General features: G+C 39.0%; 1 protein-coding gene across 6 annotated transcripts in view; it reads right to left on the bottom strand.

Moving 5' to 3' along the window:
- NPAS3 (neuronal PAS domain protein 3) overlaps window positions 1-17,270 on the bottom strand; it is a 625,969-nt gene that overhangs the window by 348,664 nt on the left and 260,035 nt on the right. The window lies entirely within an intron of this gene.

Raw genomic sequence — 17,270 nt, 5'->3', positions numbered from 1 at the left:
ATATTATAACATAACTCAATTTTTACATGGCAAGAAGAAATTAAAAAAACCCACAGATAAATCAGAAGAGCCTCACACTAATGAAGCAGGGTAGCTTTGAAAACATTGCCTATTCGGACCATCAGATGATACTATTTAGGGTATATAATACTGAAAGGGCAATCTGATAATCACACTAGAAGCAATTTCAAACCATACTACTGCTGAAAAGTCAATTTAAGTTTCCAGCTCTATAAGACTTTGTTATTGCTATTGTTAATTATTTCTCATTTAATGGGAAATTGGCAACAAGGTCCCCAACTGTCATTTTAAATCTGCAATAATATCATGTGAAGCTTTTCGTCCCTATTCCCAAGTCCTGGATTATCAGAGCTAAATGGCAGCTCCAGCATTACAAAAGCTCAGGGGCAGGTACTGTTACACAAATTGCCAATTCAATTAACAGTGTGTAAATGCTCCACTGGCAGGCTGAGGGAAGGACAGCCATTTTGGCAAGTGTCATTCCTAATTTATCAAACTGTCAAACCTTCCACTCAGGTGCCTGCGGTCACTGTCTGCCTCTTAATGCTAAGTTGTAAAGCTGCAGGAACCATTCTTGTAGCTTGACAAGGCACAATACTCAAAACTGATTTTAAAATCAAATGTACAGTTGTCTTAATTATTCTCAGTATAAATGATGTTTTAATTACAAAATCAGAGTGGGAATATTCAATCAAGATGCAAGATTACATGTATATACAAGGAGGCGGGCGGATCAAAGCCCGATGTCTAGCCTGCTTTCAGAGGTAGCTATTCAGTTTTCTTAATTCAATACAGTTTGTGATTACCTACCTCCCTCGGCTACTGTCCTTTACGGTCTTTAGTCTGACTCTGCTCTTGGTTCTTACCAAACCACTGTGTCTGTGTTAACGCCTTTCAGGAGAAAACCCCCGTGGCAGGACTCTGCATCAACAGATTGGTTTCATCTCCACAGGCTTTGCTCTCCTTCCTCCCTCAGACACGTCCAGTCACTTCATTTAGGAATTTTTTAAAAGTCTTTCCAGAAATAAAAACAGGTTATGAGGCTCTTCTGTAGAAGAGCAAAGCTAAGTAACTTCACATTTGAAGGCTTTCCCTCATTCTTTTTTCCTTGAGTTTTTTTCCTGTGCCGATAGAAACGGCATACAGAAACTATTGCATATGCAGATCAGAGCCCCTAGAGTGAATACATGTACTGTGCAGTACGCTGGTGCCTGCAGGACACTGCTTCCACAGTACTCCCATTGTGTACTTTGGGGGGGGGACGTTACATCAGTGCATCTGTAAATGTTTGCTTTGGGGTTGAATACTTGCCGCGTGTGAGCTGCGGAGTGTTTCACTTAAATCAAGTTTAAATTGATCTGACCATTTTAAAGCAAAGAAAATGGAAGTAGAAAATAAAATACAGAAAATTGTCCTTTGAGTGTCTTGTGTGACTCCTGTTAGTTAAAACGAACAAAATTCATGGCACAATAACAGCAAAGAAAGCTCACATTGGGTAAGATGAATGTGTTCTATAATCTGTCTGTGGACACCATGGGCCAGCAGGAGATGCTCCAGAGAAAGAGAAGGAATCCAAGATTAAGTAGTTATGTGGTAGATAACATCAGCTACAGTTTTCTATTTACAATAATTACGTTCTTAAGTGAAAACCTGTATATATGTACATCTTCCAAAGTGATCATTATTTTTGCCTGTTAGCTCATTTGATGTAGGTATTATTATCACAGCATTAGGCATCCAAATACTTTTATTTTTTATGTAAGACAGTTGTAGCCTTGAACTCAATACTGCCGTGTCACTGCAAGTTCCTAAGGCTAACCATGCATTTTGTGAAGGATGTAATGTATCCAGATAGTAATGCAATTTAATTGTTCTATCAGATTTTAGAATGTGGATTAATTCATTTTAGAATTAAGAAATAATTCTTACAATGCCTTCAACAGACATGGTAAAAAGCACTCAATTTAGTATTCACAATATTGTTTTTTCATCCATATGATGGTAAGTGTGAATGAAGAAAGTGCTCTGGAGCACAGGACTACTGGGAGTGAAACATTGCTATGTTGAAATAAGAAGATGGAATTCCATACAAACCAACTATTTGAACTGAACTTGACTTCTAAAGCTTTTAAGGATTGGCCCTAAATCAAGCCAAAATTGTTTATAAAGCTCTGCTAAATATCTAAGACTGTGGAGTTCATCCAATGCCCCATGAAATCATTGAGACCATCTTAAAATCCTTTACTTGTCCTATTGCAGCCATATTTATGAAAAGATAGATCTCTGACTGGTTCCAATGCATGTACATCAAGAAAAAGCAGCAAGCATTTGAGGGTCATGAGGTAGATTGCTTCCATTATTTAAATCACTTCGCATAATTTCACAAGAGCACAAAATTAGACCAGATTCTTAAGAGTAAATCTGGGGACTAAAAATGGAGAACAGGATTCCAAAGAAGTTTCAAAAACACATGGACGCTTTGAAAATCCTAACAGGCACTGACTTTTGACACTCTCATGTGTGAAAATATCTGCACAGACCTGACTTTCCTCCATAGCAAGTTGTCTCTAGCTAATATTATTATTGTTACACTATTTACCTTTCTGCTTGTGCTTTTGTGTAAATCTAACTCTTTCGGCATAACACTTAATTCAGTCTGATAGCATGCATACTTCTTTTGAACTTGAAAGTGTGAGAAAGAAGAGGCAGGAAAAAAAGAAATATCTTAAATCAGCAAAATAAAACAGCTGCTCCTAGGGCTATACATTGGAAACTTTATTAGCTCTATAGATTTTGAATAAGAGTTCAGGAAATTACATGTGATAGTTGAGGGGGAAAGGATGCAGTACTGCACAAGAAGCATCAAGTGTGACCCAAAGAAATAATCAAGTAAATAAAATATTATTAGATCACAGATTATAGAGATACCGAGTTCCAAACTGAAATCTAAGATAGGTATTTCAGTTTGCAAGAACTGAAAAATATCTGAATGCAGAAGGCCGCCTTATTAGAAAGAGAAAAAAAGTTGAAGCGTTTTAAAAAAACTGAAACATTTTTCTAGTCCTCTGTAAATCCTAACTCTGTAGAACAAAATAAACAGCTTATGAAGCATAAGTAATTCTAAGCAGTTAATTAAAAGTAAAACTAGGTGAAAAAACTCTTATTAATAGTTTTGTATCTATGAGATTATTCCAACTGAATTTTACTTTCAGAACATCAATTTAGCCAGCGCTGTGATTCAGTAAACCAGTGTGCTAGGGCATTAGCTTGAACTGTGCAAGAAGTTGAATAACAATACATATTATAATCAGGGGATTCAAATGATAGATTGTTTCTGGATCCGAGTTTCTTCAGTCAAGAATATTTTGCAGAAGATGAGAATGAGTACTCTGACTTTGAGAGATAAATCTGACAGAGATAATAATTCATATGTATTTAATCTGATCTCCACGCATTACAAGACTTTACTGCTGCATCAAGACCAGCCTTTGTAAGAAAACAATTCACTGTACTGAAAAGCATCTCAGCCACTGTGGAATGATATGAACTTTCATACAGAGAAATGCCAGTTAAGGGTGTGGAAACTGTAGGCATTGTGAGACTCCAAATGTAATATAATGCCACTTTGGAAACAGAAGTTCAACAGCAATTGTTGTCCAAGGACCACATTGCTTATATTACCAACTAGTGCCAAACAATCCTAATCCAGACAGCATATTTATATGGCAGCTCTATACTGATGAGTCAGCCAAGCTAGTTTCCGAGGTTTGAGAGCAGTCTAACCAAGGACTGTTGAGGAGCTCACTGTACACTCATTTTCAGAAGCAAGTTGAAAGTCCAATGTAGACATACTCTCTGGCTCTTTCCCTAGGGTCTGTGTAGGTGCACAAAGGAAAAGCAGCTGAAAGAAAACTGATTGGAGCTCTCTTGAGACACCTATGGAAGTTCAAACCCAATAACTGTTCAAACAATAAAACTTTGGCCTGGTAGTAGCTTCAGAGTGGTAGTTGCCACAAAGTACGCTAAGATAAGGTAAGAGTATGCTCACAACCCCTGTGTGAGAGCAATAAATTTAACTAGATATTTCAATGCGCATTTTCTTTAGAGACTGCTGGTCCTCCTGGTACACCCCCAGGAGGTACTGTGCCCAAATTAACATGAATACCTGCATAGCAGTGTCTAAGAAACTGAACTTGACGCGTGCAGGTTCTCTGAAAATATGCCTTGCGTTTGTGGCAGCTTTGGGACTGGCATGGTAAAACAGAACATCCACCTTGGTATCCTGGATCCCATCCTTAGGCAACTCAAGGTCATTCAGATATAAAATTTCCAGAGCAGGGAATGCTGAGTAATCCTCCAGACATAACACTCCACGTTATCCTAGATTCTAAAAGTTAGAAATTGGCTTAGGCTTTAAATCACCTGCGTTAAAATTCCTGCTCTGCAATTTTGGAAATAATTAGTGATACTTATGTATTGGTTCTTAGTAATAGGCTTTTAGCACGGGAAACTTTTAATACATTTTGTGATAGAAGTGCAAAAGAAAAATCCGTGTCTGTGTTACTTAGCATGCTTGTTGAATGCTTGAACTAAATGAAAATCTTACTGAATGTGCTTCTCAATTTTTCCTGTGGAGCGATCATTCAGAGGGCTAAGCACACAATAAGTTTGGAAAAATTATGGGGGAAACAAACTCACTAGACAATAAGATCCAGTGTTCCTCAGTCCTGTCTTCTTCTTTTCCCCTACACATATACAGCTGTCATCACTTTAAAACTGCTGAAAAAGGAGGCCTCACCATCCGGCCCACGTCTGGGCTCTGCTTCTACCTCCTACCTTGTGCCAGCACCAGCACGTGCACATCTGTGCAGTGAGCCATGCTGGGGAGCTAAGGGGGCAGGAATTATTGCTCTGGGTTAGTCTTCAGCTGAACTGGTTAGTAGATCTGCTAACCATGCCATCACACACTCACGCTGGCACCACAAAGAAGGCAGAAATGTGTAACCAGGAACAAAGCGGAGAATGAGATCACCCTCTCTAACTGCAGCTGCAGTCCGTGGCATTTGGGTCTTTAGCTAAGAGCTCCCAGTGTCACTGTCTGGGAGCTGTCTGGAGATCTCAGAAGTCCTCCCATCAGAAATAAGAAAGTAGTAAATATTCCAGTATTTTTCAGTGGCAGACAAAATAGAGGACCTTGGAATGGTTTTCATTATCTTTAGCTCCACATTTCAGAGACATGCGAAGAGCCTACTGAATCACATCCAGAAGCAATCTCTCCCCAAGTTACGTGACTTTTACTAGAATAAGATTCCATATTCCTGCTGCTTAAACTGTATAACCAAATCCCCTGATCTGTCATATTTAGATGAGTGGAAGACTTTTCCAGTCTCACCCCTATCTTCTCTGCTTTTTCAGGTCCTATATATCCTATATCCATGTACAGCTCTACACCTGGTCTCCAGTGACAGTTATATGGGGAAGAGCTATAAGATCCTACCATGATTTCTAAAATACACAGAACGATGAAATCTGTGTGGTGACTACAGGCATCTAACTTATTCCCAGGTGGGGTGGGGAAGCTATGGGTTTCACTCCATCCATTTCTGCAGAAGTTTGTGCTCAGAGTAGTCTGTAGGATTCACTCTCTTAGTGTCCATGAAACTGGACTCTACTGTTTTCCTCTCGTGCATTTGGAAAACAGAAGTTTGGCCAAGGACTAGGATCAACCTGGTCCCAGACTTACTCTTTTTGTTCAAATGTATGCTCATTTTCAAATGGAGCTGTGGTTATTTACCTGCCAAAACAAGAACAGCAACAATAAACTATTTGGGTAAAATCATTTGTGGCACTACTGAAAAGGTATCTAACAGTCCTAACCTCCTTTTGGCTTTGACAATAAGCAAAATTAATAATAATGATGCAAGATTTGGCTGGGCTCTGCCTCCAATTTTAATATAGCAAAGTGGCAGCATTTGCCCATATGGAGCATAAGAGAAGCCAGTACATAAAACATCATTAACACTTCTTGCTCTTTCTGCACCATCTCTGCTTCTAATCCAAAAGACATCACTTCTCCATTCCTACATCATGACAAAAATTTAAGTAGGCAGAAAAGAGAAATGCACTAAAAAATGTTGTCAAGTATCCACCCAACTAAAGGTTTAGCATGTTTCTCCTAATCTTTGCTTTCCTGTAACCCATCTGCAGTTTCTCCATGTAATCCCAGCCCATGATTCTTTGAAGTTTTCCGAAATGGCACCTCAGTGTCTTCAATGTCTCCAACACAAGGGCATTTGAAAAAAGGAAATAACACTCAAAATGCATTTAAAATGTATCCAGGTAATTTGTAGGAAAGTAAAAATGGCAATGTGGTTAGTTCAAACATCTGATCGAACACATACTTTATGACAGAGTCATGAATTAGATGAACAGCATGGACACCCCGAAAGAATCGCCTTAATGCAAACCAGCTAAAAGCTTGTCCCACAAGACACAAGTTTCGAGCAGTGCCACCTTGGCTGCCTGCGTGTCTCACTGACTCATTCCTTTCATTGGCTTCAGTATCAATTTTCTTAGAGCAGTGGTGCTGTACTGTTATGCATCCAATTCAAATTCACTCTGAAATCATGATCTACACTATGCCTAAAACATAGCCTTGAGTGCCTCAGTCACCTCTCAGAAGCACGGTCCCCTCCCCTCCCTTTTCACACTGCTGGGAGAAGTTTGCAACACTTTCTAGCGGGTGCTGCGAGATCTTCGTAGTCAACGAGCTTGGCTGGCCAGCATAGAGGAAGCAGGCTAATCTTTGTACCTCCTGCCCCCTTCTTACTTCTGTAAGCAACATCTCTAAACCAGTCCTTTAGTTATAAAAAAATCTTCAAACTACATTTAGCTGTGGCGAGGAAAGGAAAGGTTATTTTTTTCATACTGGCCTGAATATACTAATGCTAGTCACAACCTAGCCATGAAATAACAAATTACAGTAACAGATGTCCATATATCACTAAGGTGACTTCCCTCCCTATTTTTATTTTTTATCAAAAATGGTGAGTCTGAAAAGTCAAAACAAAATTAAAAAAAAAAAACCCTGCAGCATCTGTCTCAGCAGAGTTCAAGCTGGCTGACAGTTCCTTACGCTGAGAAGCTGAGAATGATGCTATAATTAAAATTTCATGAACAAGACAAAAATCTATTTTGTTTGGGAGAACTGTTATGAAAGTATACAGCGAAAAACTGAATATGGTAATTTTAGTTTATCCCTGGCCCTGAATTTAATGATTAAACTTAAGAATCCTGAACAAAATTATTGTTAGCAACACCTCATAACTTAATTAATTATGAGTGTCATCTCTGTTAGATACGGAAGCAGGTCTTTACCATCCCAAGTGAACGTGTGGCTATTGGCACACCACCACTCTGAGTTCTCATTTGTTTGATGACTGAGGATTAATTCTTCCTGTCCTTATCACAGAATTTAAACTTGACCCAATTAATTTTCAGCCTAGAAAGGAATAAGCAGGAAAAAGTGAATAATCATTCTCAAGACAAAGGAAAAAGGCAGTAATGGCACAGTCAGAGGCATCTTACTGGCACCTGCATTACTCTCCTTTTCGGTTTGTTTTTTTTTTTTTTATAACATGCATTGCTTTTTACTGAATTTCAGTCAACTCCATGGGAGACAACACCATCCGTCTTATTTCATCTTTTAACAAGGACTTGATGAGGTGACACAGGACTGATTCTTAAAAACACATTACCTGTTATGTGAGGCATTGTGTGACAGGGAGAACTATCTTTGTGACAGGCACCTGACAGCAGATTTGTTGATTTCATGGTCACTTCATTTAAAGTAACAACAGGGTGAAATATGCCATCTGATAATCTGTTTGAATGTTGACTGTGAAAAGCACTTAACATTTCTGCCAGCTACTACTACTACTACAGAATCTGTTCTTCAATATGTGCAGTTTTACCAGCCTCTTTAATAATTATAAGTCAGAAACTCTTATCCTAGATTAAAGGAAGGGGGGGGGGGGGGAAGAACTTTAAAAAAGTCACCGTAGAAGTCTGACATTGCATTCTGAAAATAAGAAGATTCACAATTTAGGGCATGTCACACAGTGAGGCTATTGTCTGCAAGATGACCGGCTGTTTGCTGTTTGAGGACAACTGCTGCACCTGCATTGCATAGGTGATTTTAGGACACATATGTAGCCTTTCTCGGTCAGTTTTCTTCCATGGGAAAGTTTAACCCAGGTACTTAAGATCAAACTTCTCCCTGCTTACTTTTCACTAATGGGTAGTGATAGCAAAATGATAAGAAAGGGATGACTTGTTTCAGGAAGGGATTACACTGAATTCTGATATTACAATTCAGGATGAAATTTTAGTTAAGAAGCTGGTATTATACATGCACAAACCTTTGTATCAGCATGACAGGAATTCCAAAAATCAAAATACTGCAGCTTCATTAGTTCCTTCGACGCAGAGCTTGTAACACAAGAAACCAGAATAATACACAAACTATAATCCACTTTCTAGTGGGTGAAACTCTTGTTTGTTTTCAAACAAGTCTGGGATAGGCACAGATACCTCTAGATTAATCTGGCAGCACTGGAAGCTAGGACACAATCTGTCCTGAAACAGAGCCATCGTCATATAAGAATGCATGGCATGCACAAATTATAAACCCTTAATTCAAGTAGGGCTAAATAAGACAAATTCTAACAAATTAGCACTGTACCCCTGTTGTAATTAACATGTACTCACACTTCGAACTATCTTGTTGATTTATGCTAACCTCCATGAAACCTGATGAAGAAATACCTTGAATTGATATGATTTAAGCATTTTAAAACCACGTTAAATATGAACCAGAAGCAGGCTGGTTAAAATTTACACTTTCTCTGAAAGATTTTTGACACATTCAGCGCTTGTGAAAGCTGAGGGGATGATGGCCCTAGTCAAATACAGTTGAGTGAGCAGACTGCAAGCATCCCACATTCCACCTCCAGTGCAGTTCAACCGTGACGTGGAGGGACCTGCCTTCTCTTTTACTTCCCTCCCCACACATACTTTTATTTACTGTCTCGTAAATATTTTATTAATTAATTCCTGTTGTTGCTTGTTGGGGTTTTTTTTAGTACTCTTAATATTTTGCTACACGGTTTAACTTAAATTCACCTAGTCTTTCTATTTAGAAATAAAAATTCTGACAAGTTGACAGATAGTCTAAGACTACAGCAAGCATCTTATTCCTAATCTATGAAGATGTTATCAGAATCATTTTATGTGGATTTGTTTATCTTTAAATCTTCTTTACTCAGGAAATAACCTCGGGGGTTCAGGTTCCCATCTCCTGGGATCACATCAATGGCAGCAGAAGCATGTATTTGAAAACTTCAGTGTGGATTATGAATATTGTTTTTATAATCAGAACATTCTGCATGTTCTTTTATGGCGCTGGCGATGCCAGTGTTTCCTGCTAAACTTCAGCTACATTAGAAATAACAACCTACAGTTATTTTGTTAAAATAGCTACTGCCAACTTGAAATCTAGTCAATTAAAAACAAAACAAAAAGCAAAACAAAAACAAACCAAAAAAGCACTGTCAGGTGCTAAATCAACCCCTGAGCCCCACTTGCCAATTTCTGTGGTTCTAAAACCATATGCTCCTATTTTAAGAATGGCTTCTCTCTTTCCTGTCTCCGTGCAAAAGCCTCACAGAAACAAACAAAAAGCGAGGCACGGTGAGAGCTATCTGAGCAGAAATAGCTTTCAAAAGTGCCTAGGAGAAAAGTAAAGAAACCAGGGAGACAACATAAAAGGAAAAAAATGGCTTATTTCTTAATCTATTTCACTTAGAGTGCTCTCTGGAATTACATAAAACTCCGCGGGAGAAAACAACAGTTACGGGGAAAAATCCGGTTCAGAGGTCTACTGTGCCCCTTTAAACAGACATCAGCTTTGAAGCATGGAATAAAAACCCCTGTGGCCCAGATCTTGGGGTACGTTGTGGCTGCTTGGAGTTGCATCACGCACACTTTCTGGGCTCGAAGCCAGTGTCACTGGCCAAGTGAGGTCACCCACGTGCGTGGGGATCTTCCGGTGGCACAGAGCCAGCCTCTGCTGCTCCTGTCATACCACCCCCCTTCCTCCGCCTCCTTTGAGGAAACCCGGACAGGTCTGCCCCAAACCGCCCCAAATCCTCGCTTGATGCAACACTCCGGGCAATTGCAACAGCCATGGCAGCCATGCAACAGCCATGCACGTACAGCTCCCACCCCCAGAAGTGTGCTGTTTCTCAGCTGCTGTGGAAAGTCTAGACTAAATTAACTTGACTGACCAAATTGGAATTGCAGTCCTTGTCGAACTCAGTGGGAAAATATGCAAACTATGTTTACAGCCTTGTTAAGCATAAAGCCATTAAAAGTCATATACCCAACAGGCTTCACAACAATGACAAGGAAAACCAGCCACCTTTATGAAATACCGTGAGCTCTCCACATTACCTTCCCTGGTGTTAAACTCTTAGTATGAAGTCTCCTTCTATCAGGAGGAACAACATTTGGCTTTATATTACCAAGTTGTAGAATTCATCACTTTCATCTCTCTGCCATCTGCAGGATATTGAAAATGAAATGAAAACAGAAAAGGATTTTTAACATGAGGGGAACACCTGATGTATGAAGTTATTCAAGCCCCAGGAATGTGTGGTATTGCACATTCTCACTGTCACAGCCTTTGTTGAAAAGGATTTCCCTGACCTTTTCTCTAACCAGCAAACAAATAAGCCCTATCTCTCAGCAGGAGAGAGCCACTGCTCCATTAGATCATTAAGCAGTTCTATTCAGACTATCCCAGTCTCCTGTCCTTGGCCCTGAAGAAAGAGCTGGCACCGGTCCAATCAGTCAGATAGAAGGAAGGCAAATGTGCTTTCGTACGGTACAGCTTGAAATGTCACAGCAGGATGAAAGTCGTGGAACAGACAGCAGTGAGGAAAAGATGTGGTGCTACATGAGGGGTAGTGTTCCAACAAGGAAAGGCTGGTGTTTCAGTCTGCCAAACAACGTAATGACTCATCCAGGCAGAAAAATATTACCACCATGGGAATATTTGGAACGTCTCAGCCTGAGAGTAATTAGGGACTAAACTACACCGGCATGCTTCAGTGATGAAATGAGAAAATAAGCAATACCTCTGTCAAGTTCTGATTGGTGAGTATTAAATGAATATGGGCTTCTATCATATCTGACCACAAACTAGTAACTTGCAGCAGATTGTCAGAACGGAGAAATATTTCCACTTTCTCATAAAATACGGCAGCACAAAAAAACCTGGTGAAGTGAAAAATGTTACAGTTGGCAGTAAGAGTTTTAAGGAAAATCATTACCATGATTATATAATTTAATCCTTGTAACAGGCATTTGCACATAGCGTTTTCAACCTCTAATTACTCTGTCTGCAACGGAATAAAAAAGGGTAAGAAGAGGATGGGCAAAAGCAGCAAATGCTGACAGTTTCATTTTATTAATAACTACTGTATACAAATCACTAAATGAAAAGCACAAATGTTTAATGGATATAGGTAATGGAATTATTGTGCTACTTATCGGTTGTAAAAATGTAAATACTTTGGCAAGAAGGACAAATGTTAATTTTTATTCTTTTGTATTTCCAACTTGTGCACAATTTGTATTCATTAAGCAATGCAAAAGGCCTTTTCTTCTTTATAATTGTAAAGTGACATTATAATTAAATTGTATAACCTCAGCAGCATCTGCAATTTAAAGGATCACTTACAAGCTGGCTGGACAAAGTGCACTACATTAAGCCACAAAACTGAGTTACACATCAATAACCCTTCATTCCAGTGGCTGGGTCAGAACCTCAGCAACATGAAAAAAAAAAAAGATTATTCAGAGTAAAAAGGTTTAGAAGGTCAGAAGCAAAACCGCTTACAAGATCAAAATTCCCAGGATTCTTTAAGACTGCATACACCAAAACCTCCCGTGACACCTGTTTGACTTCTTTCGGCAGGATGGACGCTTGTAGTTCAGCTGAACTAAACGCAGCTCCCCAAATTAAAAGGAAGGGCAAACACAAATTACCTCTCTGCACGATATGAACAACCCCCATTAGACTGGCTTAATAAACTCTAATAGATGTATAGCTTAATGCAATATTCAGCTATTGACATAAACATAAATATAAATTTCAAAGAAAATAACCTACTTTAGTAAAACTACCTGTGCAATAAAAATTAATGAACTCCAAATGATTCTGCACATCTCCACCAAATTGCATTTTCAGGCTCACATCTTCAGGACATGCTGGGTGGTTTGATGCATTCCCACAATTCATCTTCCTGCTAAGCCAATTTTAATTTAAATGCAATTAAAGGCTCAAAATGAACATTATGTATTAGATAAAGCCTTGAATCTGCAGACTATCATAAATATGATTTTCAGAAAAATTAATTACAAGCCATTAGGGTACAAGTCATCTTACTGCAAATGTTGAGTTAAACTGCAGAATCAGTTTGTTCCTTCCATTAAATGTTAAATACTGATTTTAAGCTTTGCTCCAAGTTAATAACAGAAGGTCAGCATAAAAGAAAAAATGTTTCTGAAATAATCCTCAGAGATTCTGGAGACTTATCAATCCACATTAATTGAAAAAATGTATTCTCTCTAAATGCTTTGAAACAATGAGCTTTTGATGCACTTTTGGTCAACTTACAATAATAATAAAACTCTGCACATTCTCCTTGTGCTCTGAGTATAGCACAGATTTCTGCAGAAGATAGACTTGGTGCATAACTGCTTCAAATGAAAAAGCATTATATGTTGTGTGGTGTTTCTAACCAGTAGTTGGTCAGCACCCACAAACCACACCAAAGCTATCTGCGTAAGGCACATTGTAGACCTGATACAGGAAACTTCAAGAAAGTCAGCTAAGAGCTTTTTGTTGTCACTTGCTGTGAGGTGGAGCCTGAGGATTCAGTACAATCCCAGCATTCAAGCAGCAGCTGTGGAAAACGCTATGATTTCTGACTTTGAGATATACTGAAGTTACAACTTCAACTTTTTAGATGTTCCTGAAGAAGACTCACAATGTGCCTGTAACTGCTAGCAACCATGATGCAGAATTTATGCAGTCTAACTTGTTCTATACACTTATAGAACAAGTTCTATATACCCATAGGTATATAGAACATATAAGACTTTCAAAATTAGAGGAAACAGAAATTGTATATTGTATATCATATATCACAAAAAGTGCATTTAGCACTGTACAGAGACAAAGATATGAGCACATCCCTCAGAACTAAAAGCAGTTTACCCAAATTCACAACTTCTGAATCTCACTGCTAGCTGTGTTCTTTAACACTATCCCATAGCTACTAAATTCCTCCCGCCAATATTACCCAGAACAGATTCAAAGGAAAACTGTGCTTAATTCTCGTCTCCCAAACTGACATATTTTATACACAATATGTCAAAACTATGCATTTTTCATTAACTTCTGTTCTATCATTAAACAGAAAAGCAATGGCACGGTTGGTGAAATTCAGCCATTAATCTCATAATAATTGCTTATAAATGTTCATGCTACACTGAAGAGCTGAATGCATCGCATGCAGTTGAGGGGGTCAAGGTAACTTTATAAAATAAATCTTTATTAAATCACAGCTTTCTTTTCTGACATTATTCAATTTAGGCACGAATGCTGAAACTCACACCTTCATCTTCTGCACACTTGACTCAACTTAATTTTATCTGCTTGAATATCAAACGTTTCAATATCCACCTCTATATTCAGGCCCTCCTCCAGCTTCTAACTACTCCAGCCCTCCAGGGGACTGCACATGTTTGCTTCAATCCATTTATTGTCTTTTGCTTGTCTACCTCTATCCCTAGACACTAATGTACTCACTTCTGGATATTAGTAGATAACCTCTGTGCAGTGGGAGTTTAATGAAATATCTGGCCATCAAGCTGGATGAATGTTATTTTGGCAATTGAACTTCATAATTTAAGGGCATTAGTATGAGATTCTCTAATTTCAAGGAAAGTGGAAAGCTGTTACATTCTGCAGATATTATTAAAACGCTTTGTATGCTTGTGGATCCTTAAACAGTTATACTTTGAAGAGAGCAGAACTTCTCTGAAATAAAATTTATGATATGCCTTGACAGTTTCAAAAATCAGAGCGATGATTAAGTCCAATGAACACAGAAGACAGTTAACTATTTCCCCAATGAGCCTGTTGCACAGCTTTGCTTTTCACTGGCATACAGTTTTTCTACAGCTGATGAGGTATGATACATTTACAGACACCCAACAGGATCCTTTTCATGATGTGGGTTTCTGACAGCAACGTACAAGAACAGAGAGAGACACTTAAAAATGACACCCACCTACAGCTGGAAAGAGCATAAAAGCTCTTACTCAAAGCCACCACGCTGTGGCATCTCTCTATGGGGCAAAGAAATAAGCCACAAACTTTATTCATGAAGGTAAAGTTGACATGCACCCAGCACCACAGTCCCTAGAATTCTCATAACTGGGAAAACTCTCAAAATGTTATTTCTGATGGGATATCTTGCAATTTTCACATTTTTATCTACACCATCCTGAATCCCAAACTAGTGTTCAGAGTTTTACTCCTGTAGCTTTTATCACACGTGACTTTAAAAACAAGAGATTCAGAAGGCTGATCAGAGTCCACTAACATCACTGGGGGTTTTCCCATTAACTTCCGTGTATTGGGTATCAACTTGTTAGTAAAGCCAACCTGAGAATAATTAGTCTGAATACATCATCTAAAATATGGAACAGATCCACACCATGCACTTCTCTTCACCCTTTCAATTGTCTGGTATATTCTTGCATGTTAACAAAGATCAGCTTAGAAATAAAAGGTTTAGAAGGTCACAAGCAAAACCGCTTACAAGCTCTGAATTCCCAGGGTTCCTTAGGACTGTATATGTTGAAACCTGCAATAACACATTTGGCTTCCTTCAGCAGGACAGACACTTGTAGTTGGGATGAAATAACTGCAATTCCCCAAGTTAAAAGGAAGGGCAAACACAAATTACCTTTCCGCGCAACACGAACAACCCCCACCAGGCTAGGTTAACAAACACTAATGGCACTCTGTTTGGGGACAGGGGCTAGTCCTTTTCACTGCAAGGCTTGTAACTCAAAGTCTAGAAGCGTGGTATCTATCACTGATGATAGAACACACTGTAAGGCAAGTACAAGGGGAAAAGGGATAGGAGGAGAGTACCGCATTCACCAGTGAGATGCCTCTAACTCTGCAAGATGAATGCATAGCAACGCTATGGAGGAAGTAAGAGAACACTCCAGATCTAGTACAGTGAATAAAATAGAGATACAATGAGCTGTTGTCCAGATTTTCAAACACAATCCCCTTTCACTCTCTCAAGCTTACTGCTGTTTGCCATTAGATTTTTCATTTCCAAATAACTCAGCAACTAAACAGGTGGAAAAAGTCAAACTCTGCCAAGCTTGGCTGCCCAGGAAGCTGTTGAAACCATGAGGTTCCCATTCAGAACAAGGTCTTTGTGACAGCATGAGCTCACTGAATAGCTGTGTGTTCAGCGATGTGCATGTTAATGAATGCATTGTCTATTGTTATCATAGAATGTTAGTCAGGGTTTCACACAAACATTAATAAAGGTATTTTTTACATTTTTTTCGCTGCAAATTTAAAACACAAGTTACTTTTATATCTGCCTCATCCTGGTCACTGCTTCTTACCAGCTCTTAGGAAAGTGGTCCAAGGCCAAGTCTCTGGCCATTCCTAAATCCCATTTTCATTTACTATTTTCAGTATATTAATCAATTTCTACTTCCATTGTACTCTGAATTCAAAACTCAACCCTTTTTATCCACAGGCTCCTGTCAAAGTCCAGCCCCACATTGCAGTTTAATCTGCCTTCAGACCCACCCCATTTTTCAGCAGTTCTCACTTACAAATAAAAATTATCTTCATTCCCCCTAAAATTCATCATCCTTACCTTTCTTTGAAAGGCTGAGAAACATCATCTTAGATATTATTGATGAACCTTGCTTAACATTCAGTCTTTCCTAAAAAAACTTACCCTAAGCTTGATAAGTTTGTGTTTATCCACAAACACTACATGAACACACACTCAAAATCAGCCCAGCTTTCTAAAAGGCCAAGATGTTCTCCAAAAACGCCCTACTTCTCGTGAAATTCTGTAGTCCTGAGATTAGACATGGCACTGAAGTTTCCTAACTCTACTACTACAAGCAGCAGGAGCTCACTTCCACATCAGTGAGAAGTTTCTCACCAGAATAATAGTATTTTAACCTTTGCCTAAGATTTGAGCAAACTATACCTACACTGTGTGCTTAAAAAAAAGTATTTCAGAGGCAGTTCTGCCAGAATAACCAATGGGTTTGAAACAATTGTAGCTTTACTGGATATCGAGGACTGTCGTGGTTTAAACGCAGTCAGCAACTAAGCACAACACAGCCGCTCACTCACCCTCCCCTGCCCCCCGGTGGGATGGGGGACAGAATCGGGGAAAAAAAAGTAAAACCCGTGGGTTGAGGTAAAGACAGTTTAATTGGACAGCAGAGGAAGAGAAAATAATAATAATAATCATAATAATGATAAAAGAATGTACAAAACAAGTGACGCACAATGCAATTGCTCACCACCCACTGACCAATGCCCAGCCTGTCCACAAGCAATGATTGCTGCTCCCGGCCCAACTCCCCCCAGTTTCTATACCGAGCATGACGTCATATGGTATGGAATAGCCCTTTGGCCAGTTTGAGTCAGCTCTCCTGGCTGTGCCCCCTCCCAGCTTCTTGTGCCCCTGGCAAAGCATGGGAAGCTGAAAAGTCCTTGCCTAGTGTAAGCACTGCTTAGCAACAACTAAAACATCAGTGTGGTATCAACATTATTCTCATACTAAATCCACAGCGCAACACTATACCAGCTACTAGAAAGAAAATTAACTCTATCCCAGCCGAAACCAGGACAAGTTAGTTGCAATACAGTACAAGAGTGTACGTTTCAGGGTCACAAAAATAACACAGTTTCTCAAAATTATAAAAGATGTACAGTATTGCTTTTTATGTTTAGGTACACTGATGCACATGCTTTTATGTGGGGTTCTGTGGGGCTGATTTTTTTTAATCTCTAGAAATATTTGTTTCTTGCCTTTTGTCTTTTGTGAGCATTT

Source organism: Ciconia boyciana, chromosome 6 (assembly GCF_034638445.1).
Source record: "Ciconia boyciana chromosome 6, ASM3463844v1, whole genome shotgun sequence".
Lineage (NCBI taxonomy): Eukaryota > Metazoa > Chordata > Aves > Ciconiiformes > Ciconiidae > Ciconia > Ciconia boyciana.
Note: the sequence above shows the minus strand (reverse complement) of the source record. Positions and strands in the feature narration are given on the sequence as shown.